This window comes from Leptodactylus fuscus, chromosome 10 (genome assembly GCF_031893055.1).
Source record: "Leptodactylus fuscus isolate aLepFus1 chromosome 10, aLepFus1.hap2, whole genome shotgun sequence".
In the NCBI taxonomy this organism is placed as follows: domain Eukaryota; kingdom Metazoa; phylum Chordata; class Amphibia; order Anura; family Leptodactylidae; genus Leptodactylus; species Leptodactylus fuscus.
The window spans coordinates 86,129,849-86,144,717 of record NC_134274.1 but is presented as its reverse complement, the minus strand read 5'-3'; positions in this window follow the sequence as shown (position 1 = coordinate 86,144,717).

Genomic DNA, 14,869 nt, shown 5'->3' with positions numbered 1-14,869 from the left:
TTCTTGGACTTGGTTTATGGCACCTTTAGATCCATGGATTGCTATGTTATTGATTCTTTATTGATCAGTTTTATATCATTTGTGTGTTTTTTATCAGCTATGATTTGGGTCCTGTATACGAGCAAACAGATATAACACTGATGAGAAATAAATTATTTTACAGATGCGACTGCTTGTATAAAAGATTAGATTTCATTTCTGCGCCTTAAGAGTGTCTTTTATCATTAGTATTAGAGATAATCGAAGGATCTCCTCATACCTCACTGACCGCACATTCAGCGTCTCCCACTCGCACACCACCTCCTCACCACGCCCTCTCTCTGTAGGTGTCCCCCAAGGCTCCGTCCTAGGACCCCTCCTGTTCTCCATCTACACCCTTGGCCTGGGCCAACTCATAGAATCTCATGGCTTTCAGTACCACTGCTATGCCGATGACACCCAAATCTACATCTCTGGACCAGACATGACCTCCTTTCTGGCCAGAGTTCCAGATTGTCTAGCGGCCGTAGCCTCCTTCCTCTCCTCCCGCTTTCTCAAACTCAACATGGAGAAAACAGAGTTTATCATCTTCAGCCCATCCTGTATGGCCCCACCACCCGACCCATCTATCAAAGTTAATGTAACCACAATTACCCCTGTCCCACAGGCCCGATGCCTTGGGGTAACCCTGGACTCCGACTTATCTTTCAAGACACATATTCAAGCCCTCAACACCTCCTGTCGCCTCCAGCTCAAGATCATCCACCGAATTTGCCCCTTCCTCACCCAGGAAACTACCAAGATGCTTGTCCAGGCCCTCATAATCTCCCGCCTAGACTACTGCAACACCCTTCTCCATGGACTCCCAGCTAACACCCTCGCCCCCCTCCAGTCCACCTTATACTGCGCTGCTCGCTTAATCCACCTCACCCCCCCGATATTCATCGGCTGCTCCCCTCTGCCAGTCCCTCCACTGGCTACCTATAGCCCAGCGAATTGAGTTCAGGCTACTAACGCTAACATACAAAGCCATCCACAACCTGGCCCCTCCATATATCTGTGACCTCCTCACCTGTCCCCTCCATATATCTCTGACCTCATCCTCACCTGTCCTCTCCATATATCTCTGACCTCATCCTCACCTGTCCTCTCCATATATCTCTGACCTCCTCACCTGTGTCCTCCATATATCTCTGACCTCCTCACCTGTCCCCTCCATATATCTCTGACCTCCTCACCTGTGTCCTCCATATATCTCTGACCTCATCCAACAACCTGTCCCCTCCATATATCTCTGACCTCATCCTCACCTGTCCCCCCCATATATCTCTGACCTCATCCTCACCTGTCCCCTCCATATATCTCTGACCTCCTCACCTGTCCCCTCCATATATCTCTGACCTCATCCTCACCTGTCCCCTCCATATATCTCTGACCTCCTCACCTGTCCCCTCCATATATCTCTGACCTCATCCTCACCTGTCCCCTCCATATATCTCTGACCTCATCCAACAACCTGTCCCCTCCATATATCTCTGACCTCATCTCCCGCTACCTGCCCACACGTAACCTCAGATCCTCCAATGACCTCCTACTCCGCTCTTCTCTCATCCGCTCCTCACACAACCGTCTCCAAGATTTCTCTCGTGCATCCCCCATACTCTGGAACTCCTTACCACGACACATAAGACTGACCCCCACAATCACAAGAAGGCCCTGAAGACTCCCCTATTCAGGAAGGCCTACACCCCCCAATAACACTGTCACCTCACTGATATCTGTACAGTCTCCCCCTCTCCTTCTGTCTCTACCCCCTTCCCCCATAGACTGTAAGCCCTCGCGGGCACGGCCCTCTACCCCACTGTGCCAGTCAGTCATTGTTAGTATTATATCTACCTGTATATTCTGTGTATTGTATGTAACCCCCAAATGTAAAGCACCATGGGATTAATATAATAATGTACAGCACCATGGGATTAATGGTGCTATATAAATAAATAATAATATTTGAAACTCTAGTCGCTCCATAGGAATGAATGGAAGCGGCCGAACACCAAGGGGTTAAGTACCGGTCGCCACTTCCATTCATTCCTATGGAGCGACTAGAGTTTCAAATACTATTCGATCATCTCTAATTATTCTTCTTCCTATCCAGTCTCTGACCTCACCTTTATATCAGGGGTAGAGATGAGCGAGTACTGTTGGGATCAGCCGATCCGAACAGCACGCTCGCATAGAAATGAATGGACGTAGCCGGCACGCGTGGGGTTAAGCGGCCGACCGCCGTCAAAGCGGAAGTACCAGGTGCATCCATTCATTTCTATGGAGCGTGCTGTTCGGATCGGCTGATCCCTACAGTACTCGCTCATCTCTAATCAGGGGTAAATCTATATGACTCCGGATGGGACTGGGATTACAGTGACCTGTTTGTTATAGGGGTTTTCTGGCCCCACGGCAGTTTGTCCTACTCACCCATCCACTTGATATCTCGGAGCCCGCACGTATCAGCTGTTCCAGCAGCCTCCGGGTTCTGAAAGTTGCTGCAGTGGACGGGGAGCGGCCGCCGTCTTCCCCCATCAATTGGAGCGGAGCTGCGGCCCCATCCGCGGTAGGTTAAGGCCCCATGTTGCAGATTTTGTTGCAGTTTATCCAGTCACGTCCACTATATGGATTATAATGACGACCTGTTATATCAGCAGAAAGGGAAAAAACATAATTATTATGTAGGTTACATCTGTTACTGAGAAACTGCACAATACGGGGGAAATAAGATATACTAGCAGTTACCCGCGACTTCATCTGCGGGTTAGCGGTGGCGCTGAACCGCTTATATTTCTTGTCCCTCCATCTCTGCCCCCAGTTTCTTGTCCTCCCATCTCTGCCCCCAGTTTCATGTCCCCCCCTTCATCTGTCCCGAGTTTCTGGTCCCCCCATCTCTGCCCCCAGTTTCTTGTCCCCCCCCATCTCTGCCCCCAGTTTCTTGTCCCCCCCCATCTCTGCCCCCAGTTTCTTGTCCCCCCCTTCATCTGCCCCCAGTTTCTTGTCCCCCCCATCTCTACCCCCAGTTTCTTGTCCCCCCCTTCATCTGCCCCCAGTTTCTTGTCCCTCCATCTCTGCCCCCAGTTTCTTGTCCTCCCATCTCTGCCCGCAGTTTCATGTCCCCCCTTCATCTGTCCCGAGTTTCTGGTCCCCCCATCTCTGCCCCCAGTTTCTTGTCCCTCTCTTCATCTGCCCCCAGTTTCTTGTCCGCCCATCTCTGCGCCCAGTTTCTTGTCCCCCCTTTCATCTGCCCCCAGTTTCTTGTCCCCCCCTTCATCTGCCCCCAGTTTCTTGTCCCCCCATCTCTACCCCCAGTTTCTTGTCCCCCCCTTCATCTGCCCCCAGTTTCTTGTCCCTCCATCTCTGCCCCCAGTTTCTTGTCCTCCCATCTCTGCCCCCAGTTTCATGTCCCCCCTTCATCTGTCCCGAGTTTCTGGTCCCCCCATCTCTGCCCCCAGTTTCTTGTCCCCCCCCATCTCTGCCCCCAGTTTCTTGTCCCCCCTTCATCTGCCCCCAGTTTCTTGTCCCCCCATCTCTACCCCCAGTTTCTTGTCCCTCCATCTCTGCCCCCAGTTTCTTGTCCTCCCATCTCTGCCCCCAGTTTCTTGTCCCCCCCTTCATCTGCCCCCAGTTTCTTGTCCCCCCCTTCATCTGCCCCCAGTTTCTTGTCCCCCCATCTCTATCCCCAGTTTCTTGTCCCCCCCTTCATCTGCCCCCAGTTTCTTGTCCCCCCATCTCTACCCCCAGTTTCTTGTCCCCCCCCTTCATCTGACCCCAGTTTCTTGTCCCTCCATCTCTGCCCCCAGTTTCTTGTCCTCCCATCTCTGCCCCCAGTTTCATGTCCCCCCTTCATCTGTCCCGAGTTTCTGGTCCCCCCATCTCTGCCCCCAGTTTCTTGTCTCCCCCCCCATCTCTACCCCCAGTTTCTTGTCCCCCCCTTCATCTGCCCCCAGTTTCTTGTCCCCCCTTCATCTGCCCCCAGTTTCTTGTCCCCCCATCTCTACCCCCAGTTTCTTGTCCCCCCCTTCATCTGCCCCCAGTTTCTTGTCCCTCCATCTCTGCCCCCAGTTTCTTGTCCTCCCATCTCTGCCCCCAGTTTCATGTCCCCCCTTCATCTGTCCCGAGATTCTGGTCCCCCATCTCTGCTCCCAGTTTCTTGTCCCTCCCTTCATGTGCCCCCAGTTTCTTGTCCGCCCATCTCTGCGCCCAGTTTCATGTCCCCCCTTCATCTGTCCCGAGTTTCTGGTCCCCCCTTCATCTGTCCCGAGTTTCTGGTCCCCCCATCTCTTCCCCCAGTTTCTTGTCCCCCCCCATCTCTGCCCCCAGTTTCTTGTCCCCCCCTTCATCTGCCCCCAGTTTCTTGTCCCCCCATCTCTACCCCCAGTTTCTTGTCCCCCCCCTTCATCTGCCCCCAGTTTCTTGACCCTCCATCTCTGCCCCCAGTTTCTTGTCCTCCCATCTCTGCCCCCAGTTTCATGTCCCCCCTTCATCTGTCCCGAGTTTCTGGTCCCCCCATCTCTGCCCCCAGTTTCTTGTCCCCCCCCATCTCTACCCCCAGTTTCTTGTCCCCCCCTTTATCTGCCCCCAGTTTCTTGTCCCCCCCTTCATCTGCCCCCAGTTTCTTGTCCCCCCATCTCTACCCCCAGTTTCTTGTCCCCCCCTTCATCTGCCCCCAGTTTCTTGTCCCTCCATCTCTGCCCCCAGTTTCTTGTCCCCCCCTTCATCTGCCCCCAGTTTCTTGTCCCCCATCTCTACCCCCAGTTTCTTGTCCCCCCCTTCATCTGCCCCCAGTTTCTTGTCCCTCCATCTCTGCCCCCAGTTTCTTGTCCTCCCATCTCTGCCCCCAGTTTCATGTCCCCCCTTCATCTGTCCCGAGTTTCTGGTCCCCCCATCTCTGCCCCCAGTTTCTTGTCCCTCTCTTCATCTGCCCCCAGTTTCTTGTCCGCCCATCTCTGCGCCCAGTTTCTTGTCCCCCCCTTCATCTGCCCCCAGTTTCTTGTCCCCCCTTCATCTGCCCCCAGTTTCTTGTCCCCCCATCTCTACCCCCAGTTTCTTGTCCCCCCCTTCATCTGCCCCCAGTTTCTTGTCCCCCCATCTCTACCCCCAGTTTCTTGTCCCCCCCCTTCATCTGCCCCCAGTTTCTTGTCCCTCCATCTCTGCCCCCAGTTTCTTGTCCTCCCATCTCTGCCCCCAGTTTCATGTCCCCCCTTCATCTGTCCCGAGTTTCTGGTCCCCCCATCTCTGCCCCCAGTTTCTTGTCCCCCCCCATCTCTGCCCCCAGTTTCTTGTCCCCCCTTCATCTGCCCCCAGTTTCTTGTCCCCCCATCTCTACCCCCAGTTTCTTGTCCCTCCATCTCTGCCCCCAGTTTCTTGTCCTCCCATCTCTGCCCCCAGTTTCTTGTCCCCCCCTTCATCTGCCCCCAGTTTCTTGTCCCCCCCTTCATCTGCCCCCAGTTTCTTGTCCCCCCATCTCTATCCCCAGTTTCTTGTCCCCCCCTTCATCTGCCCCCAGTTTCTTGTCCCCCCATCTCTACCCCCAGTTTCTTGTCCCCCCCCTTCATCTGCCCCCAGTTTCTTGTCCCTCCATCTCTGCCCCCAGTTTCTTGTCCTCCCATCTCTGCCCCCAGTTTCATGTCCCCCCTTCATCTGTCCCGAGTTTCTGGTCCCCCCATCTCTGCCCCCAGTTTCTTGTCCCCCCCCCCATCTCTACCCCCAGTTTCTTGTCCCCCCCTTCATCTGCCCCCAGTTTCTTGTCCCCCCTTCATCTGCCCCCAGTTTCTTGTCCCCCCATCTCTACCCCCAGTTTCTTGTCCCCCCCTTCATCTGCCCCCAGTTTCTTGTCCCTCCATCTCTGCCCCCAGTTTCTTGTCCTCCCATCTCTGCCCCCAGTTTCATGTCCCCCCTTCATCTGTCCCGAGATTCTGGTCCCCCATCTCTGCTCCCAGTTTCTTGTCCCTCCCTTCATGTGCCCCCAGTTTCTTGTCCGCCCATCTCTGCGCCCAGTTTCATGTCCCCCCTTCATCTGTCCCGAGTTTCTGGTCCCCCCTTCATCTGTCCCGAGTTTCTGGTCCCCCCATCTCTGCCCCCAGTTTCTTGTCCCCCCCCCATCTCTGCCCCCAGTTTCTTGTCCCCCCCTTCATCTGCCCCCAGTTTCTTGTCCCCCCATCTCTACCCCCAGTTTCTTGTCCCCCCCTTCATCTGCCCCCAGTTTCTTGACCCTCCATCTCTGCCCCCAGTTTCTTGTCCTCCCATCTCTGCCCCCAGTTTCATGTCCCCCCTTCATCTGTCCCGAGTTTCTGGTCCCCCCATCTCTGCCCCCAGTTTCTTGTCCCCCCCCATCTCTACCCCCAGTTTCTTGTCCACCCCTTTATCTGCCCCCAGTTTCTTGTCCCCCCCTTCATCTGCCCCCAGTTTCTTGTCCCCCCATCTCTACCCCCAGTTTCTTGTCCCCCCATCTCTACACCCAGTTTCTTGTCCCCCCCCTTCATCTGCCCCCAGTTTCTTGTCCCTCCATCTCTGCCCCCAGTTTCTTGTCCTCCCATCTCTGCCCCCAGTTTCATGTCCCCCCTTCATCTGTCCCGAGTTTCTGGTCCCCCCATCTCTGCCCCCAGTTTCTTGTCCCTCCCTTCATCTGCCCCCAGTTTCTTGTCCGCCCATCTCTACCCCCAGTTTCTTGTCCCCCCCTTCATCTGCCCCCAGTTTCTTGTCCCCCCTTCATCTGCCCCCAGTTTCTTGTCCCCCCATCTCTACCCCCAGTTTCTTGTCCCCCCCCTTCATCTGCCCCCAGTTTCTTGTCCCCCCATCTCTACCCCCAGTTTCTTGTCCCCCCTTCATCTGCCCCCAGTTTCTTGTCCCTCCATCTCTGCCCCCAGTTTCTTGTCCTCCCATCTCTTCCCCCAGTTTCATGTCCCCCCTTCATCTGTCCCGAGTTTCTGGTCCCCCCCTTCATCTGCCCCCAGTATCTTGTCCCTCCATCTCTACCCCCAGTTTCTTGTCCCCCCCTTCATCTGCCCCCAGTTTCTTGTCCCTCCATCTCTGCCCCCAGTTTCTTGTCCTCCCATCTCTGCCCCCAGTTTCATGTCCCCCCTTCATCTGTCCCGAGTTTCTGGTCCCCCCATCTCTGCCCCCAGTTTCTTGCCCCTCCCTTCATCTGCCCCCAGTTTCTTGTCCGCCCCCATCTCTGCCCCCAGTTTCTTGTCCCCCCCTTCATCTGCCCCCAGTTTCTTGTCCCCCCCTTCATCTGCCCCCAGTTTCTTGTCCCCCCATCTCTACCCCCAGTTTCTTGTCCCCCCTTCATCTGTCCCGAGTTTCTGGTCCCCCCATCTCTTCCCCCAGTTTCTTGTCCCCCCCCATCTCTACCCCCAGTTTCTTGTCCCCCCCCTTCATCTGCCCCCAGTTTCTTGTCCCCCCCTTCATCTGCCCCCAGTTTCTTGTCCCTCCATCTCTGCCCCCAGTTTCTTGTCCTCCCATCTCTGCCTCCAGTTTCATGTCCCCCCTTCATCTGTCCCGAGTTTCTGGTCCCCCCATCTCTTCCCCCAGTTTCTTGTCCCCCCCCATCTCTACCCCCAGTTTCTTGTCCCCCCCCTTCATCTGCCCCCAGTTTCTTGTCCCCCCCTTCATCTGCCCCCAGTTTCTTGTCCCCCCATCTCTACCCCCAGTTTCTTGTCCCCCCCTTCATCTGCCCCCAGTTTCTTGTCCCTCCATCTCTGCCCCCAGTTTCTTGTCCCCCCATCTCTACCCCCAGTTTCTTGTCCCCCCTTCATCTGCCCCCAGTTTCTTGTCCCTCCATCTCTGCCCCCAGTTTCTTGTCCTCCCATCTCTGCCCCCAGTTTCATGTCCCCCCTTCATCTGTCCCGAGTTTCTGGTCCCCCCATCTCTGCCCCCAGTTTCTTGTCCCTCCCTTCATCTGCCCCCAGTTTCTTGTCCGCCCATCTCTGCGCCCAGTTTCTTGTCCCCCCTTCATCTGCCCCCAGTTTCTTGTCCCCCCCTTCATCTGCCCCCAGTTTCTTGTCCCCCCATCTCTACCCCCAGTTTCTTGTCCCCCCCTTCATCTGCCCCCAGTTTCTTGTCCCTCCATCTCTGCCCCCAGTTTCTTGTCCCCCCATCTCTACCCCCAGTTTCTTGTCCCCCCTTCATCTGCCCCCAGTTTCTTGTCCCTCCATCTCTGCCCCCAGTTTCTTGTCCTCCCATCTCTGCCCCCAGTTTCATGTCCCCCCTTCATCTGTCCCGAGTTTCTGGTCCCCCCATCTCTGCCCCCAGTTTCTTGTCCCTCCCTTCATCTGCCCCCAGTTTCTTGTCCGCCCATCTCTGCGCCCAGTTTCTTGTCCCCCCTTCATCTGCCCCCAGTTTCTTGTCCCCCCCTTCATCTGCCCCCAGTTTCTTGTCCCCCCATCTCTACCCCCAGTTTCTTGCCCCCCCTTCATCTGCCCCCAGTTTCTTGTCCCCCCCTTCATCTGCCCCCAGTTTCTTGTCCCTCCATCTCTGCCCCCAGTTTCTTGTCCTCCCATCTCTGCCCCCAGTTTCATGTCCCCCCTTCATCTGTCCCGAGTTTCTGGTCCCCCCATCTCTGCCCCTAGTTTCTTGTCCCCCCCCATCTCTACCCCCAGTTTCTTGTCCCCCCCTTCATCTGCCCCCAGTTTCTTGTCCCCCCCCTTCATCTGTCCCGAGTTTCTGGTCCCCCCATCTCTGCCCCCAGTTTCTTGTCCCTCCCTTCATCTGCCCCCAGTTTCTTGTCCGCCCATCTCTGCGCCCAGTTTCTTGTCCCCCCCTTCATCTGCCCCCAGTTTCTTGTCCCCCCCTTCATCTGCCCCCAGTTTCTTGTCCCCCCATCTCTACCCCCAGTTTCTTGCCCCCCCTTCATCTGCCCCCAGTTTCTTGTCCCCCCCTTCATCTGCCCCCAGTTTCTTGTCCCTCCATCTCTGCCCCCAGTTTCTTGTCCTCCCATCTCTGCCCCCAGTTTCATGTCCCCCCTTCATCTGTCCCGAGTTTCATGTCCCCCCATCTCTGCCCCCAGTTTCTTGTCCCCCCCATCTCTACCCCCAGTTTCTTGTCCCCCCCCATCTCTACCCCCAGTTTCTTGTCCCCCCCTTCATCTGCCCCCAGTTTCTTGTCCCCCCCTTCATCTGCCCCCAGTTTCTTGTCCCCCCATCTCTACCCCCAGTTTCTTGTCCCCCCCTTCATCTGCCCCCAGTTTCTTGTCCCTCCATCTCTGCCCCCAGTTTCTTGTCCTCCCATCTCTGCCCCCAGTTTCATGTCCCCCCTTCATCTGTCCCGAGTTTCTGGTCCCCCCATCTCTGCCCCCAGTTTCTTGTCCCTCCCTTCATCTGCCCCCAGTTTCTTGTCCGCCCATCTCTGCCCCCAGTTTCTTGTCCCTCCATCTCTGCCCCCAGTTTCTTGTCCTCCCATCTCTGCCCCCAGTTTCATGTCCCCCCTTCATCTGTCCCGAGTTTCTGGTCCCCCCATCTCTGCCCCCAGTTTCTTGTCCCTCCCTTCATCTGCCCCCAGTTTCTTGTCCGCCCATCTCTGCCCCCAGTTTCTTGTCCCTCCATCTCTGCCCCCAGTTTCTTGTCCTCCCATCTCTGCGCCCAGTTTCATGTCCCCCCTTCATCTGTCCCGAGTTTCTGGTCCCCCTTTCATCTGTCCCGAGTTTCTGGTCCCCCCATCTCTGCCCCCAGTTTCTTGTCCCCCCCCATCTCTGCCCCCAGTTTCTTGTCCCCCTCTTCATCTGCCCCCAGTTTCTTGTCCCCCCATCTCTACCCCCAGTTTCTTGTCCCCCCCCCCCTTCATCTGCCCCCAGTTTCTTGTCCCTCCATCTCTGCCCCCAGTTTCTTGACCTCCCATCTCTGCCCCCAGTTTCATGTCTCCCCTTCATCTATCCCGAGTTTCTGGTCCCCCCATCTCTGCCCCCAGTTTCTTGTCCCCCCATCTCTACCCCCAGTTTCTTGTCCCCCCCCCTTCATCTACCCCCAGTTTCTTGTCCCCCCATCTCTACCCCCAGTTTCTTGTCCCCCCCTTCATCTGCTCCCAGTTTCTTGTCCCTCCATCTCTGCCCCCAGTTTCTTGTCCCCCCATCTCTACCCCCAGTTTCTTGTCCCCCCCCTTCATCTGCCCCCAGTTTCTTGTCCCTCCATCTCTGCCCCCAGTTTCTTGTCCCCCCCATCTCTACCCCCAGTTTCTTGTCCCCCCCTTCATCTGCCCCCAGTTTCTTGTCCCCCCCTTCATCTGCCCCCAGTTTCTTGTCCCCCCATCTCTACCCCCAGTTTCTTGTCCCCCCCCTTCATCTGCCCCCAGTTTCTTGTCCCTCCATCTCTGCCCCCAGTTTCTTGTCCCCCCATCTCTACCCCCAGTTTCTTGTCCCCCCTTCATCTGCCCCCAGTTTCTTGTCCCTCCATCTCTGCCCCCAGTTTCTTGTCCTCCCATCTCTGCCCCCAGTTTCATGTCCCCCCTTCATCTGTCCCGAGTTTCTGGTCCCCCCATCTCTGCCCCCAGTTTCTTGTCCCTCCCTTCATCTGCCCCCAGTTTCTTGTCCGCCCATCTCTGCGCCCAGTTTCTTGTCCCCCCTTCATCTGCCCCCAGTTTCTTGTCCCCCCCTTCATCTGCCCCCAGTTTCTTGTCCCCCCATCTCTACCCCCAGTTTCTTGCCCCCCCTTCATCTGCCCCCAGTTTCTTGTCCCCCCCTTCATCTGCCCCCAGTTTCTTGTCCCTCCATCTCTGCCCCCAGTTTCTTGTCCTCCCATCTCTGCCCCCAGTTTCATGTCCCCCCTTCATCTGTCCCGAGTTTCTGGTCCCCCCATCTCTGCCCCTAGTTTCTTGTCCCCCCCCATCTCTACCCCCAGTTTCTTGTCCCCCCCTTCATCTGCCCCCAGTTTCTTGTCCCCCCCCTTCATCTGTCCCGAGTTTCTGGTCCCCCCATCTCTGCCCCCAGTTTCTTGTCCCTCCCTTCATCTGCCCCCAGTTTCTTGTCCGCCCATCTCTGCGCCCAGTTTCTTGTCCCCCCCTTCATCTGCCCCCAGTTTCTTGTCCCCCCCTTCATCTGCCCCCAGTTTCTTGTCCCCCCATCTCTACCCCCAGTTTCTTGCCCCCCCTTCATCTGCCCCCAGTTTCTTGTCCCCCCCTTCATCTGCCCCCAGTTTCTTGTCCCTCCATCTCTGCCCCCAGTTTCTTGTCCTCCCATCTCTGCCCCCAGTTTCATGTCCCCCCTTCATCTGTCCCGAGTTTCATGTCCCCCCATCTCTGCCCCCAGTTTCTTGTCCCCCCCCATCTCTACCCCCAGTTTCTTGTCCCCCCTTCATCTGCCCCCAGTTTCTTGTCCCCCCCTTCATCTGCCCCCAGTTTCTTGTCCCCCCATCTCTACCCCCAGTTTCTTGTCCCCCCCTTCATCTGCCCCCAGTTTCTTGTCCCTCCATCTCTGCCCCCAGTTTCTTGTCCTCCCATCTCTGCCCCCAGTTTCATGTCCCCTCTTCATCTGTCCCGAGTTTCTGGTCCCCCCATCTCTGCCCCCAGTTTCTTGTCCCTCCCTTCATCTGCCCCCAGTTTCTTGTCCGCCCATCTCTGCCCCCAGTTTCTTGTCCCTCCATCTCTGCCCCCAGTTTCTTGTCCTCCCATCTCTGCCCCCAGTTTCATGTCCCCCCTTCATCTGTCCCGAGTTTCTGGTCCCCCCATCTCTGCCCCCAGTTTCTTGTCCCTCCCTTCATCTGCCCCCAGTTTCTTGTCCGCCCATCTCTGCCCCCAGTTTCTTGTCCCTCCATCTCTGCCCCCAGTTTCTTGTCCTCCCATCTCTGCGCCCAGTTTCATGTCCCCCCTTCATCTGTCCCGAGTTTCTGGTCCCCCTTTCATCTGTCCCGAGTTTCTGGTCCCCCCATCTCTGCCCCCAGTTTCTTGTCCCCCCCCTATCTCTGCCCCCAGTTTCTTGTCCCCCTCTTCATCTGCCCCCAGTTTCTTGTCCCCCCATCTCTACCCCCAGTTTCTTGTCCCCCCCCCTTCATCTGCCCCCAGTTTCTTGTCCCTCCATCTCTGCCCCCAGTTTCTTGTCCTCCCATCTCTGCCCCCAGTTTCATGTCTCCCCTTCATCTATCCCGAGTTTCTGGTCCCCCCATCTCTGCCCCCAGTTTCTTGTCCCCCCATCTCTACCCCCAGTTTCTTGTCCCCCCCCTTCATCTACCCCCAGTTTCTTGTCCCCCCATCTCTACCCCCAGTTTCTTGTCCCCCCCTTCATCTGCTCCCAGTTTCTTGTCCCTCCATCTCTGCCCCCAGTTTCTTGTCCTCCCATCTCTGCCCCCAGTTTCATGTCCCCCCTTCATCTGTCCCGAGTTTCTGGTCCTCCCATCTCTGCCCCCAGTTTCTTGTCCCCCCCATCTCTACCCCCAGTTTCTTGTCCCCCCCTTCATCTGCCCCCAGTTTCTTGTCCCCCCTTCATCTGCCCCCAGTTTCTTGTCCCCCCATCTCTACCCCCAGTTTCTTGTCCCCCCCTTCATCTGCCCCCAGTTTCTTGTCCCCCCATCTCTACCCCCAGTTTCTTGTCCCCCCCCTTCATCTGCCCCCAGTTTCTTGTCCCCCCATCTCTACCCCCAGTTTCTTGTCCCCCCCCTTCATCTGCCTCCAGTTTCTTGTCCCTCCATCTCTGCCCCCAGTTTCTTGTCCTCCCATCTCTTCCCCCAGTTTCATGTCCCCCCTTCATCTGTCCCGAGTTTCTGGTCCCCCCATCTCTGCCCCCAGTTTCTTGTCCCCCCCATCTCTACCCCCAGTTTCTTGTCCCCCCCTTCATCTGCCCCCAGTTTCTTGTCCCCCCCTTCATCTGCCCCCAGTTTCTTGTCCCCCCATCTCTACCCCCAGTTTCTTGTCCCCCCCTTCATCTGCCCCCAGTTTCTTGTCCCTCCATCTCTGCCCCCAGTTTCTTGTCCTCCCATCTCTGCCCCCAGTTTCATGTCCCCCCTTCATCTGTCCCGAGTTTCTGGTCCCCCATCTCTGCCCCCAGTTTCTTGTCCCTCCCTTCATCTGCCCCCAGTTTCTTGTCCGCCCATCTCTGTGCCCAGTTTCTTGTCCCCCCTTCATCTGCCCCCAGTTTCTTGTCCCCCCCTTCATCTGCCCCCAGTTTCTTGTCCCCCCATCTCTACCCCCAGTTTCTTGCCCCCCCCCCTTCATCTGCCCCCAGTTTCTTGTCCCCCCCCTTCATCTGCCCCCAGTTTCTTGTCCCTCCATCTCTGCACCCAGTTTCTTGTCCTCCCATCTCTGCCCCCAGTTTCATGTCCCCCCTTCATCTGTCCCGAGTTTCTGGTCCCCCCATCTCTGCCCCCAGTTTCTTGTCCCCCCCCATCTCTACCCCCAGTTTCTTGTCCCCCCCCTTTATCTGCCCCCAGTTTCTTGTCCCCCCCTTCATCTGCCCCCAGTTTCTTGTCCCCCCATCTCTACCCCCAGTTTCTTGTCCCCCCTTCATCTGCCCCCAGTTTCTTGTCCCTCCATCTCTGCCCCCAGTTTCTTGTCCTCCCATCTCTGCCCCCAGTTTCATGTCCCCCCTTCATCTGTCCCGAGTTTCTGGTCCCCCCATCTTTGCCCCCAGTTTCTTGTCCCTCCCTTCATCTGCCCCCAGTTTCTTGTCCGCCCATCTCTGCGCCCAGTTTCTTGTCCCCCCCTTCATCTGCCCCCAGTTTCTTGTCCCCCCCTTCATCTGCCCCCAGTTTCTTGTCCCCCCATCTCTACCCCCAGTTTCTTGTCCCCCCCCTTCATCTGCCCCCAGTTTCTTGTCCCCCCATCTCTACCCCCAGTTTCTTGTCCCCCCCTTCATCTGCCCCCAGTTTCTTGTCCCTCCATCTCTGCCCCCAGTTTCTTGTCCTCCCATCTCTGCCCCCAGTTTCATGTCCCCCCTTCATCTGTCCCGAGTTTCTGGTCCTCCCATCTCTGCCCCCAGTTTCTTGTCCCCCCCCCCATCTCTACCCCCAGTTTCTTGTCCCCCCCTTCATCTGCCCCCAGTTTCTTGTCCCCCCCTTCATCTGCCCCCAGTTTCTTGTCCCCCCATCTCTACTTCCAGTTTCTTGTCCCCCCCCTTCATCTGCCCCCAGTTTCTTGTCCTCCCATCTCTGCCCCAGTTTCATGTCCCCCCTTCATCTGTCCCGAGTTTCTGGTCCCCCCATCTCTGCGCCCAGTTTCTTGTCCCCCCTTCATCTGCCCCCAGTTTCTTGTCCCCCCTTCATCTGCCCCCAGTTTCTTGTCCCCCCATCTCTACCCCCAGTTTCTTGCCCCCCCTTCATCTGCCCCCAGTTTCTTGTCCCCCTCTTCATCTGCCCCCAGTTTCTTGTCCCCCCATCTCTACCCCCAGTTTCTTGTCCCCCCCTTCATCTGCCCCCAGTTTCTTGTCCCTCCATCTCTGCCCCCAGTTTCTTGTCCTCCCATCTCTGCCCCCAGTTTCATGTCCCCCCTTCATCTGTCCCGAGTTTCTGGTCCCCCCATCTCTGCCCCCAGTTTCTTGTCCCTCCCTTCATCTGCCCCCAGTTTCTTGTCCGCCCATCTCTGCCCCCAGTTTCTTGTCCCTCCATCTCTGCCCCCAGTTTCTTGTCCTCCCATCTCTGCCCCCAGTTTCATGTCCCCCCTTCATCTGTCCCGAGTTTCTGGTCCCCCCATCTCTGCCCCCAGTTTCTTGTCCCTCCCTTCATCTGCCCCCAGTTTCTTGTCCGCCCATCTCTGCCCCCAGTTTCTTGTCCCTCCATCTCTGCCCCCAGTTTCTTGTCCTCCCATCTCTGCGCCCAGTTTCATGTCCCCCCTTCATCTGTCCCGAGTTTCTGGTCCCCCTTTCATCTGTCCCGAGTTTCTGGTCCCCCCATCTCTGCCCCCAGTTTCTTGTCCCCCCCCCATCTCTGCC